We start from the raw sequence: 13495 nt of genomic DNA, 5'->3' as shown, positions 1-13495 counted from the left end.
GGAGGAAAAGTGGCTGCTACTCCTGGTTCTTTTTAAAAAAAAAAATATTTATTTATTTGAAAGTCAGAGTTACACAGAGAGGAGCGGCAGAGAGAGAGAGAGAGGTCTTCCATCCCCTGGTTCACTCCCCAATTGGCTGCAATGACCGGAGCTGTGCCGATCCGAAGCCAGGAGCCAGGACCTTCTTCCAGGTCTCCCATGCAGATGCAGGGGCCCAAGGACTTGGGCCATCTTCTACTGCTTTCCCAGGCCATAGCAGAGAGCTGGATTGGAAGTGGAGCAGCCGGGTCTTGAATAGGTGCCCACATGGGATGCCGGTACTTCAGGCCAGGGTGTTAACCCACTGCGCCACATGCCGGCCCCTACTCCTGGTTCTTTCACAGTTGTGTATGGTTGAGTAAATCACTTCCCTTCTCTATGACTCAATTTTCCTTCTTAAAAAAATAAGAAAATGAGGGCCCAGCACTGTGGCATATCTGGTAAAGCTGCCACCTGCAGTGCCAGTACCCCATATGGGCACCGGTTCGAGTCTCGGGTATATCACTTCCGATCCAGTTCCCTGCTATGGCCTGAGAAAGCAGTAGAAGAGGGTCCAAGTCCTTGGGTCCCTGCACCCACATGGGAGACCCGGAAGAAGCTCTTGGTTCCTGGTTTCAAATCAGCCCAGCTCAGGCCATTGTGGCCATTTGAGGAGTGAGCTAGCAGATGGAAGACTTCTCTCTCCCTCTCTCTCTGCCTCTGCCTCTCTGTAACCCTATCTTTCATACAAATAAATAAATCTTTTTTAAAAATGGGAAAATGATAGTATTGAACTTGTGCTCCTGTTATAAGGAGATTTAAACATGGCCTTTATCTACTTTCATCTTCATGTATATTCATTAGATACTTAAAGAACATCAGGAAAAGGTACTATAGAAATAGAAAAATAATGATGAAAGTTAAAATGTACTTACTATGTTCTAGTCACTGTTCTAAATATTTTACATTTTTAAATCAATTATGTCTCATAGCAATACTGAAGTAAATATAATTACTACCTTTGTTTTGCTAAGGCTCAGAAAAGTTACAATTCTTGTCCAAAAGCCAGAGTTAGCCATGGTTTGAACTCAGGCAGCTCTATGTTGACTCTCTATTTATCTGATAGTATGGCAAATAATCTAGAATAGAATAATAAACATGAAGAGGAAAAAAAAAATTCTGGAGACCAGAGTTGTGGCAGAGTGGATTAAGCTGCCACTTGCAATGCTGGCATCCCATATTGGATAGCTGTTTTGAGTCCCAGCTATTCTGCATCCTATCTGGTTTCTTGCTAATCCATCTTGGAAAGCCCAGAAGATAGTCCAAGTACTTTTGCCCCTGCCATTCATGTGGGAGACCAGGATGGAGTTCCAGGCTCCTGGATTTAGCCTGACACAGACCTGCCCATTGTGGCCACTTGGGGAGTAAACCAGTAAATGGAAGATAATCTCTCCCTCCCTTCTCTCTCTGATACTCTGCCTTTCAAATAAATCTTTTTTTAAAAAGTCAAGCCAAAGAGACATCAAGAGTTTTTAATGCCTGTCATTTTGCCATAGGGGATTTCCTTGAACTCAAGGCCTAGTGACTTATTTTAGGCACAATTCTAACAAATGTGGCAATGTTTTTTCAAATTCATGGGAGATGATAAGGAATAGATGAAAATCCTGACTTCTAAGAAAAAAGTTAGGAAAAGACAGGAAAATGAGAATAGTAACAAAATGCAAAATAATAAAATGCACAGCGTATTTGGATCCCTTTAAGGTAAAGGTAAAAACACGCTCACCTGTTGCAGATTCCACCAGGCTTGGAACCACTGATCACCCTGAGTCATCAATGAAAACCTAAGTCATGGTCAATATTCTGTTAAGAAAGGGTCAAGGTCCAAGTAAGTAAGCCTTGGCCGGCGCTGTGGCTCAATAGGCTAATCCTCTGCCTGCGGCACCGGCACACCAGGTTCTAGTCCCGGTTGGGGCGCTGGATTCTGTCCTGGTTGCCCCTCTTCCAGTCCATCTCTCTGCTGTGGCCTGGGAGTGCAGGGGAGGATGGCCCAAGTCCTTGGGCCCTGCACCTGCATGGGAGACCAGGAGGAAGTACCTGGCTCCTGGCTTCAGATCAGTGCGGTGTGCCGGCTGCACCGCGCCGGCCACAGCAGCCATTGGAGGGTGAACCAAAGGTAAAGGATAGACCTCTCTCTCTGTCTCCCTCTCTCACTGTCCACTCTGCCTGTCAAAAATAAATAAAACAAACAAACAAGTAAGAAGCCTCTCTCCCAGGAACTTGACCCCAAAGAAAGACTTTTATGCAGGAAACATGAGGATCCTAGAGAGAGTACTTCTACTCAAGAAAAGGAGAAGTTTGGAAACTAAGGGAGAGAACATACAGATAATTTTTCACTTTTTTTTTTTTTTCCAATGGCCACTGCAGCTGGCACACCACGCTGATCCAAAGCCAGGAGCCAGGTGCTTCTCTTGGTCTCCCATGGGGTGCAGGGCCCAAGGACTTGGGCCATCCTCCACTGCACTCCCGGGCCACAGCAGAGAGCTGGGCTGGAAGAGGGGCAACTGGGACAGAATCCGGTGCCCCGACTGGGACTAGAACCTGGTGTGCCGGCGCCGCAGAGAGAGGATTAGCTTATTGAGCCACGGCACCGGCCTTTTCACTGTCTTTGATGGACAAGATGAGTTAGAGGAACAGCAGCCTCAGACTCTGGAGAAAAATAAGGGCTGAAACAATCTTGGTTATTTTTTAAAGACCCATTTAATTTATTTGAAAGGCAGAGACAGAGGGAGCTCTCCAATGTTCTGGTTTGCTCCCCCAAATGCTCACAACAACCAGGCTTGGTATACAATCCAGGTCTCTTACATGGGTGGCAGGAATCCAGCTACTTGAGCAATCAGTTGCTGCCTCCCAAGATTCACATTATCAGGAAACTAGAACTGGGAGTGGAGCCAAGACTCAAACTCAGGTGCTCTGATATGGGATATAGATGTCCCAAGTGACATCTTAACCACTGCACCAAATGTCTGTCCATAATCTTGGTTTTTTAGGTTCGAGTATACTCTATTCTTTTCTGCTAGCAAGAAAAATCTAGGCTGGGGGGGTGGGGGGGCGGGGAGGAGAGAAATGCTCTTTTGTTTCAATCCAAACTAGCTGGGGCCAGTGCTGTGGCATAGCGGGTAAAGTTGCTGCCTGCAGTGCGGGCATCCCATATGGGCACCAGTTCGAATCTTAGCTGCTCCACTTCTGATCTAGATCTCTTCTATGGCCTGGGAAAGCAGTGGAAGATGGCCCAAGTCCTTGAGCCCCTGTGCCCATGTAGGAGACTTGGAGGAAGCTCCTAGCTCCTGGCTTCAGATTGGCACAGCTCCAGCCATTGCGGCCAACTGGGGAGTGAACCAGCAGATGGAAGACCCCTCTCCCTCTCCCTCTCCCTCTCCCTCTCCCTCTCCCTCTCCCTCTCCCTCTCCCTCTCCCTCTCCCTCCCCCTCCCCCTCCCCCTCCCCCTCCCCCCTCTCTCCCCCTCTGTAACTCTTTCAAATAAATCTTTAAAAATATTTAGTAACATTTTCAAAGAATTAAATACCAGACTAAGTGGGATCATATCAAGAATGTAAAGCCAGTTCATTATCAGGAAATTTATTGCAAAAATTAACCATATCATCAAAAGGGAAAATGTATATTATCATTCCTTTTTAGTGACTTATTGATTCACTTAATAAATATTTATTAAGCATATGATGTGCTAGGTGCTGGAGATACAGCAGTAAGCAACAAATGGGAGAACTCTGCCCTCAAGAGCTTATATTTTAGTCAAGGGAGAGATACAATAAATAATTAAGAAAATAAGCATATCATTCCTTGCAATGACAAATGCTAAGGAGAAATAAATGACAAGATTATACTTGGACAAGACCTAAAGGAGGTGAGGAGCTAGCCAAGAAATCGTCTGGGCAAAGAGGTTCCAGGTAGACAGAACAGCACCAGAAGTGAGGGAAGCCTGAGCATTTTCAAAGTCTCCAATATGGCTGTAATAGAGATGCAAAGGAGAGACTTGAAGAACACGTGGTTAGAGTAGGAGGGCAGAGGGAACAGACCATGTAAGGCCCATAGATCATAGAAACAGCACTGGCTTTGATTCTGATCATGACCTGCAATAACCAGAAGGTTTTGAATCGAAGACATGATCTGGTCACCAAAAAGATTCTTCTGAGAACTGGCTCAATGGATAAAAGTGTAAGCAGGTGACCAAGGAGGAAAATGCTGCAGCACTCCAAGTGAGGAATGATGGTGAGTAGTGCTAGAATGATGGCCAGGAGCATAGTGAAAGTTGTTATATTCTGAATATGTTACAAATTCTATTATACTATGATGCTGACTTTTTAATTTTAAATTAGGAACCCTCGAACGCCAGGCTGTGACAATGTTTTCTCTGTACCAGTTCAGTTTCTCGAGAGAAGGATCCTTTCATCTCTCTTGCCTAAGAGCAGCAATAGTTGGCTGCTTGCTTTCTGAAGCTAAATGTATTAGTTAGCTCTTGGTTTCTGCAACAAAATACCTAAAGCAGTCAACTTTATAAGAGATAAGGCTTATGTATGTAACTCACAGTTTCAGAGGTTCAAGCCTACAACTGGGCTACCACCTCATTTCAGTATGGTGACAGTGAGAGATGCAACAGCAGAGCACATGTAGGTGTTCATGTTTTCTTGTATTTCCTTGTTTTCAAACCCATTCCTCAGAGCTCAATATGCCCAGATCCTTTCTAATTTAATTTCTCCAAAAAAGACAGCTTCTATCTCCTGCATGGTGAAAGAGAGAAAAGCATTTGACTTACTTTGAGGTGAAAGAGGTTGAAAATCTGGGTTCTACTTGATCCTTATATATATTTCTGTTTTTTAAATGTATTATTTTTATTTATGCAAAAGGTGGCATGAGAGTGAAACTGTGAGAGAGATCTTCTATCTGCTTGCTCATTCCCTGAATGTCCACAACAGCCAGGGTTGGGCCAGGCCAAAGCCAGGAGCCCAGAACTCTGTCTTGGTCTCCCACATGGGTGGCAGGGCCTTAAACACTTGAGCCATCAGCTGTGGTCTCCCAAGACGCATTAGCAGGAAGCTGTATCAGAAATGGAGCAGCTAGGACTCCAATCAGCACTCTGATATAGGTTGCAGGCATCCTAAGTGGTGGCTTAACCAGCCATGCCATAAACTTTACCCACTTATATATACTCTTAAATAATCCACCCCTCTTCAGACCCTTTTCTCCTTGTACATATACTTGTCCCATCCAATTCTCATGGCTTTTTGAGGTTCCATGGGACAAGTTAGTGGTTGGTGTGCTTATTGCTGGTGTTCCTCTCCTCTGTGGCACCTAGGCTTGACCTTCCTCTGCCTTACTAAGTCCTCTATCATTTCTCTGCCAAACCTTATATACTAGGTCATTAAACATGAAGTTTGTGCTTTTCTTTCTTGTTAAAAGATGGCAGGGGCTGATGCTGTGGCGCAGCAGGTAAAGCTGCTGCCTCCAGTGCCAGCATCCCATAGAGTGCCAGTTTTGGTCCTAGCTGCTCCACTTCCAATCCAGCTCTCTGCTATGGCCTGGGAAAGCAGTGCAAGAAGGCCCAAGTCCTTGGGACCCTACACCTGCTTGGGAGACCTGGAAGAAGCTTCTGGCTCCTGGTTTCAGATCGGCACAGCTCCAGACATGGCAGCCAACTGGGGAGTGAACTAGGGGTTAGAAAACCTCTCTCCCTCTCCCTCTCCCCCCCCCCCTCTCTCCTTTTCTCTCTGTGTAACTCTGACTTTCAAATAAGTACATAAATCTTTAAAAAATAAAATAAAAAAGATAGCTAATACTATTCATAATAGGAAGCAGCAAGTCAAAAACTCCAAAAAGTACTACTTTTCACCAATCAGACAAAGAAAGATCACTCACAAGGTTATTGGAAGCTTCAGCTCCTCATTGGCTACTGATTGGAAACCTCAGTTTCCAGAACAAGTGAAAGAAGAAAGAGCATGAGACAAGTTGCAGTCCTTTAGAACACACACATACACACACATAAAAAAATTTTTTTGAAGATTTTATTTATTTATTTATTTATTTGATAGGTAGAGTTACAGATGAGGGGGGAGAGAGAGAGGTTCATGACCCAGTTGGCTGCAACGGCCGGAGCTGTGCTGACCCAAAGCCAGGAGACAGGAACTTCTTCTGGGTCTCCCACGCAGGTGTGGGGGCCCAAGAACTTGGGCCATCTTCTACTGCTTTCCCAGGCTATAGCAGAGAGCTGGATTGGAAGAGGAGCAGCCAGTACAAGAACCGGTACCCATATGGGATGCTGGTGCCTCAGGCGGAGAATTAACCTACTGCACTGCAGTACTGGCCCCGTCAAACTTCATTGAATATAATTCAAATGCCACACAATTTAAATGAAGTATAAAATTCAGTGGATTTAGTATATATTTGGAATTTCTCATTCATCACCACAATCAATGTTGGAATATTTTATTATTTCCAAAAGAAATCCCACACTAAGCATCACCCCCGACCCTCCCTCAACCCCCTATCCCTCAGTAACTTCCAGTCTACTTTCTGTGTCTCTGTATTTGCTTGTTCTGGGCCTTGCATGTAAATGGAATCATATGAAATCTGGTCTTTTGTGACCGGCCTCTTTTACTTTGCATGGTTTTAAGGTTAACCATATTGCGGTATTCATTGGTACTTCATTCCTTTTTATCAGGGGCTCTCAATTTTCCACTGTCTTTTAGTGAAATGCCTTCTCACTTCTATTTACATATTCACTTCTTCTCTCTCACTTTTCTAGATACAAGAAACTCCTACATCTTCTTCAATAACACTCCCAGCCTCCATAACAGCTCCCTTTGGAACTGCCGGAGATTCAATTTGGTGTGTGGTGCCTGGATCCTTGTAGTCTTTTATAACATAACCTTGCAGGTGACGTACCACTACTTTTGCCACATTCTGTTCATCATACACACCAACCCTCCTACAACGCGGGAAAGAACTACACTAGGATGTGAATATGACAAGCATGAATTGTTGTAGAACACCTTTGAGGTTGGTTACTATAGTGAGGAGGTGGTAATATCACAATCCTTGTTAGAGAAGAAACCTTGGGGCTAGCATTGTGGCACAGAGAGCTACGCTGACAGCTGCATGGCTGGCATTCAATACTGGAGCACCTGTTTGAGTTCCGGCTTCTCTGTTTCTGATCCAACTTCCTGCTAGTGTGCCTGGGAAGGCAGTGGAGAATGGTCCAAGTTCTTGGGCCCCTGCTACCCAAGTGGGAGGGTCAAATGAAGTTCCAGGCTCCTGGCTTCAGCCTGGCCCAGCCCCAGGTGCTGCACCCATTCAGGGAGTGAATCAACAAATGAAAGGCAAATCAAACATCTCTCCCCTCTACTGCCACCACCACTCTGCCTCTCGAATAAATAAATCTTAAAAAAGAAAAAGAAAAAGAAAAAAAGGAAAGCCTTCACCTCTAGCTCTCTTTTAATCACCATTTACAAAATTACAAAGTAATTTTTTGTAAGGCCCCCACAAAGAGGTCACTTTGGCAGGAGTCCATCTTGCTTTGGCAGCACCTGATGTCTCTTGATCAGGATAGAAGTGAATATCTGGCATTATTGGAACAAGAAAATGAGGCTTTACCTTTGTATTATATATATATATATATATATATATATATATATACACACACACACACACACACAGAGATATGAGAAGCAGAGTTACAGACAGAGAGGGGGAGAGACAGAGAGAGAGGTCTTCTATCCCCTGGTTCACTCCCCAAATAGCCACAATGGCTGGAGATGCACTGTTCTAAACCCAGGAGGTAGGAGCTTCTTCCGGGTCTCCCTTGTGGGCACAGTGGCCCAAGCATTTGGGCCATCCTCCACTGCTTTCCCAGGCCATAAGCAGAGAGCCGGATTGGAAGAGGAGCAGCCAGGACACGAACTGGCACCCACATGGGATGCTGACTCAGAAGGTGGAGGCTTAGCCACTATGCCACTATACGGGTCCAACAATTTTCTTTAAGAAAGAACACCAAAAGAAATCAAAGGCTGATAGCAACTGAAGGAAACACATTTTTGTTATATGACATTTAAAACACCTGGCATAAATTTACTCACCTGCAGAACAACTGCTTCCCAGAATCAGTAGCGTAAAGAACGACGTAACTATAGCTTTCCTGTGCCTTGGTCATGGATATTCACTCAGTCTTTTCATCAGTCAAAAGATATTAATGGTATAGCAATTTTGTACTCAACCAATATTCTCTGAGTGCCCCTTTGGGATAACACACTAAACAGCACAATAAAGAAAAATGAAACACACAATATGTTCCTTCAAAAATCTTTCATTCAAAAGTAGGAAAAAATAGACACTTCACAAACCAGTGCTTGCTTTTAAATACAATAAACACGAGTAGTTATAAAAGTTCTTAAAAACATACATACTAACATTTGTCTTGGATCTCTTTTTCCATCTCCATGTGTTTTTAGTTATTGGCAAAAACTGTTTATATACAAAATGGCTTTTTCAACTTAAAAAAACACAGTTTAGGGCACATTATAGAAGCACCATCTGTTTGGGCTTATTTTTCTGGTTACTGTTGTGGGTCAATTTACCAGATATCAATAATGAGCTGAGCACTTGGAGTTTTGAAATTTCATTGAGAGATTAATTCTCATTGCATCATGTAACCATGTCAAAAGAGGGTGTGTTGAAGCTCTTTGGTATAATTAAAATACCAAGGAATGCACAAAGATAGCTTTGCTAAACTTGGCTCAGTGGAAATATTCCAGATCAACAGATTGAAGGAGATTTTACTTAAAATAGTTTTAAAGACTGGTATAAGCTTAAGATCAGATTAATTTGTGATAGTAAAGAATAGTAAGAAATGTACTTTTACATATTTCAATGTTTGTAGAATATTAACAATAAAATTCAGAGTGCATAATTTGGCATTCACTTGCAAAATTAACTTAAAAGCAACAATCAAACAAACCAGTTAGTGGCTTTCACTCTATCTACGTTTTTATATCCCTGGTAAAAACTATGTATACAAATAAATGGCTTTCTCTCAAAGGAACTCCCAGGCACAGTAATGTCAAATGAGGCTGCAAGATCTTAATATAGAAAGGAAGAGGATATTTTAAAAGCTTTAAGTAAAGCTGGCTCTTCCATTACATAAAAAATAGATATATACAATCTTTATTACTGCTAGATTGGCAAAAATTAAGAAGTGTGACAATACCAAGCGTTAGATAGTACACAGAACTCTTACAAACTGTAGGAGACAGGAAAACCATTTGGCGTTCATTCTCTCACAAAGTTGAATAACCCTTCACCAACCAGCAATCCCACTCCAGGGTGGAAGCATTCGCATAGATGATCAGGAGGCATGCAGGAGAATATTTACAACAGCAGCGTTTATAATAAGGACAATGAAGCCTAAAAACTACCCAACAATGTAACAACAGAAGAATAAACTAGTATATTCACACAACAGGATGTTACCTCATACTGAAAATGAACAAAGTATCCATTTTTACAACAACATGGATAAATCTCAGAAATATATTCAGTGAAAATGACAAATCCCAGAAAACTATGGAAGTATACTGGATAGCATCCATAAAGTTGAATAGGATGCAAATTAAAGAATATATCATTTTTAACATATATATGTATATATATATATTCAAGATAAAACTAAATTTCATAACCAGAACTGTAAAGTAAGGATTCTTGTTACCCCTGGGGGCAGGGAGAAGAGATAGTGCAGAAACACAAAGGCAGATGCACGTTACTAGGAAATGTTCTCAGTCTTGGGTTGGGTAGAGATTCATGAGTGTTCATTACATTAAGTTTTATACTAAATATATGTATTGTCATGCTCACTCGGACTTACCTCCAATGGTGGAACTAGAAATGTGGCAGGGGATTTCAAATCAATCTTATCAAGGAGGCAGGTACCAATGCCAGCGCATTTGGTAAAGTGATAAGTATAAATACACAACCGATCAAAAAGATAGGGTATGTGTCGAAGAGATTTCACAAATAAGACCAGTGTAAGCAAATAATGAAGGATAGAATTAAAAGGGAGAGAATGATCCTGCGGGGGAAGCAGGACACACAGCAGACTCATAGAATGGCAAACGCCCAAAACAGCACTCCTGCCTCAGAATCAACCCTTGGGACATTCGGATCTGGCTAAAATGTCCATGAGAGTCTCACAGGCATGGAAAGCCATGACACGGTGGCTAAAAACAACCTAAATGAAAGATCCTGGTGAACAAGAACCCAGCAGAAGGAACAGGCCATCAAGGAGAGAGGCGCCTTTCTCTGAAGGGAGGAAGGAACCTCCACTGTGATACGGCCTTGACTAAACAAGTTCAGAGTCGGTGAACTCAAGGATCTTCCATAGCCTAGACAGCTCATAGCAAGAGTCTTGGGTGACTGCTGACATCATAAATAAGAGTGCCAATTGTTAAATCAACAACGGGAGTCACTGGGTACATGCTCCCCACGTAGGATCTCTGTCCTTAATGTGTTTTACTATGAAACTTAAAAACACTACTAGTCGAACAATACCCTATACCTTGTGCGGTTGTGTGAGTGCAGCCTGTTGAAATCCTTGCTTAGTATATACTAAGTTGATCTTCAGTATATGAAGGTAATTGAAAATGAAACTCGATGAAGGGCGGGATGGGAGAGGGAGTGGGAGAGGGGAGGGCCACGGGAGGGAGGGAGGTTGGGGGGGAAGCCACAACAATACAAAAGTTGCACTTTGTAAATTCACATTTATTAAATAAAAAAAAACTATAAAAAATAAATATATATATGTGTGTTGTGAATATACTTTGTATATATTAAAAAGCAAATCTGACAAGGTTTTTTTTTTTTTTTTTTTTTTTTTTGACAGGCAGAGTGGACAGAGAGAGAGAGAGAGACAGAGAGAAAGGTCTTCCTTTGCCGTTGGTTCACCCTCCAATGGCTGCCGCGGTTGGCACGCTGCGACCGGCACACTGCGCTGATCCAATGGCAGGAGCCAGGTGCTTCTCCTGGTCTCCCATGCAGGTGCAGGGCCCAAGCCCTTGGGCCATCCTCCACTGCACTCCCTAGCCACAGCAGAGAGCTGGCCTGGAAGAGGGGCAACCGGGACAGAATCCGGCGCCCCAACCGGGACTAGAACCCGGTGTGCCGGCGCCGCAAGGCGGAGGATTAGCCTAGTGAGCCGCGACGCCGGCATCTGACAAGGTTTTAAGAGATTAACCTAATTCATCCTCATCTCCTCCAAATGAAGTATAAGGAAGATAATTCTTATTTTTCATGTAAAGAAACTGAAGATGGAATGACCTTATTCTCCAATAAAAATACAACTAAAAGTTCTACAAAAACAGAACCCCTCTCAATGCTACTGATAGATTTTTGTATTTATATATTTATTCATTTATTTGTCAGAGAGGCAAAAAAAGAGGGAGAGATCTTCTATCTGCTGGGTCATTCCCCAAATGGCCACAACAGCTAGGGTTGGGCTAGGCCAAAGCCAGTTGTCAGGAACTCCATGCAGGTCTCCCACATAGGGAGCCCAAGCACTTGGTTCATCATCCACTGTCTTCCCAGGCACCTTAGCTGAAAGCTGGATCAGAAGTGGAGGAGCTGGGACTCAAATCTGCGCTCCAACATGGGATGTGGGCATTGCAAGCCGTGGCTTAACCTGCTGTGCTACAATGGCAGCCGCAGGTGGTAGATTTCAAAGGGAATAATAAGTTTAGCTGGAGATAAGAGAATGCAATTGAAGTTAAGTTCAGGAGAATTACATGACAACTTTTTCCTTAACAATGTTGATGGAGTATGCAGTAAACTGAACCTCTTACCTGCCAGTCAGGAAATAAATTGTGGTGTTGCAGGATGGGATTGCAGCATCACCAGGTGAAGTTCCAAGTTCCAGAGATAAAGACAGCAGGAGAATTTTCAGAAGTACTGAGATCACATATTCAGAATATTCAGGAGAAAAGGAGCAAGTATCTCAAGTCCAAATGAAGTCACTCATTTATTCAACAAACACTTGTTAAGCATAGACTGGGCTGTGGGAGGAGAAAAGGGACTGGAGTGATACAGATTAAGACATGGCCTTACTTTCAATGAACTAATACCTTAAAAAACCAGAGGGAAACTGTTCACTGTGTAAATAGCAGAGATAGCACTGAGGGGAACCCATAAAGAGTTCATGCAGAGAAAGAACAAATTGGCCCAAAACCCAAAAACAGGGAAGAATACTTGAAGGTTTTCAATAACAGTGCTGCTGATGAAGACAGTAGTGAAGAAGAGGACAGTTTTAATCCTAGGCCAAAGGATATTAATACATGGGAACCCAGACACCCAGTGCCTTATCCCTTCCACACTTGAAATATGGAGAAGAGGGGAAAAAATATGAAGAGGAGAGAGTGGTGGGAGAAAGGGAGAGAGAACAAGCTTAGCTTGGATTCAGAGAGAAGGGGGAAAATGTGGTGCCACAAGGAATAAGAGACCACTTCATTCAGTGCTTACTCTGTTCCAAATACTTATCTAAAGGTTTCTCATGAATTCAATCCTCCTGATATACCTATTTGGTAGTGTATGTGTGTGTGTATTTTATTTATTTATTTATCTTACAGGCAGAGTGGATAGTGAGAGAGAGAGACAGAGAGAAAGGTCTTCCTTGATATACCTATTTGGTAGTGTATGTGTGTGTGTGTGTGTGTATTTTATTTATTTATTTATTTATTTTACAGGCAGAGTGGATAGTGAGAGAGAGAGACAGAGAGAAAGGTCTTCCTTTTTGCCAATGGTTCACCCTCCAATGGCCGCTGCGGCCGGCGCATCATGCTGATCTGAAACCAGGAGCCAGGTGCTTCTCCTGGTCTCCCATGTGGGTGCAGGGCCCAAGGACTTGGGCCATCCTCCACTGCCTTCCCGGGCCATAGCAGAGAGCTGGCCTGGAAGAGGGGCAACTGGGATAGAATCCAGTGCCCCGACCGGGACTAGAACCCGGTGTGCTGGTGCCGCAAGGCAGAGGATTAGCCTGTTAAGCCACAGCACCGGCCTGGTAGTATATTTTATCAACTGCATTTAGTAAATGAAGAAACTGGGGCCCACAGAGGTTAAGCAGTTTGCCCAAAGTCACAGAGTTAAGAATTTGAAAGCAGAGCTTTGAACCAGGAGGTTAGATTACACAGCCCACCCTCCCCAACACCACGCTGAATAGAAGAGGGGTATCCTAACACACCTCAGGAAAAGCAGAGGCACTAAAAAGGTTGTTTATCCCATGACTTCATCAATGCACAATTGAGGTAAATTGTAAACAGTAAAGCTATGCTCTTGAGACATTGTAACACCTTGGTGCTTATCACTGCTGGGCCTCAAAAGTTTTGTGTTGGATACTTTGAAAGTAAAATGTTGCAAAGGAAGTAGT

At 43.2% G+C, this 13495-nt stretch overlaps 1 protein-coding gene across 5 annotated transcripts in view; it reads right to left on the bottom strand.

The window, feature by feature from the left end:
- The window catches only part of NRG2 (neuregulin 2), a 265355-nt gene that overhangs the window by 241017 nt on the left and 10843 nt on the right, over positions 1–13495 (bottom strand). For 4 of the 5 annotated variants that reach the window (XM_062189034.1, XM_062189030.1, XM_062189033.1 and 1 more), the window contains exon 4: positions 11919–12128. The exons of the other annotated variant lie outside the window; for it this stretch is intronic. The gene's annotated coding sequence lies outside the window, so the exon portion shown is untranslated. The remainder of the gene's footprint in view (positions 1–11918; positions 12129–13495) is intronic. 5 annotated transcript variants of the gene reach the window in all.

This window comes from Lepus europaeus, chromosome 4 (assembly GCF_033115175.1).
Source record: "Lepus europaeus isolate LE1 chromosome 4, mLepTim1.pri, whole genome shotgun sequence".
Classification (NCBI taxonomy): domain Eukaryota; kingdom Metazoa; phylum Chordata; class Mammalia; order Lagomorpha; family Leporidae; genus Lepus; species Lepus europaeus.
This window is presented reverse-complemented; position numbering and strand designations above follow the sequence as displayed.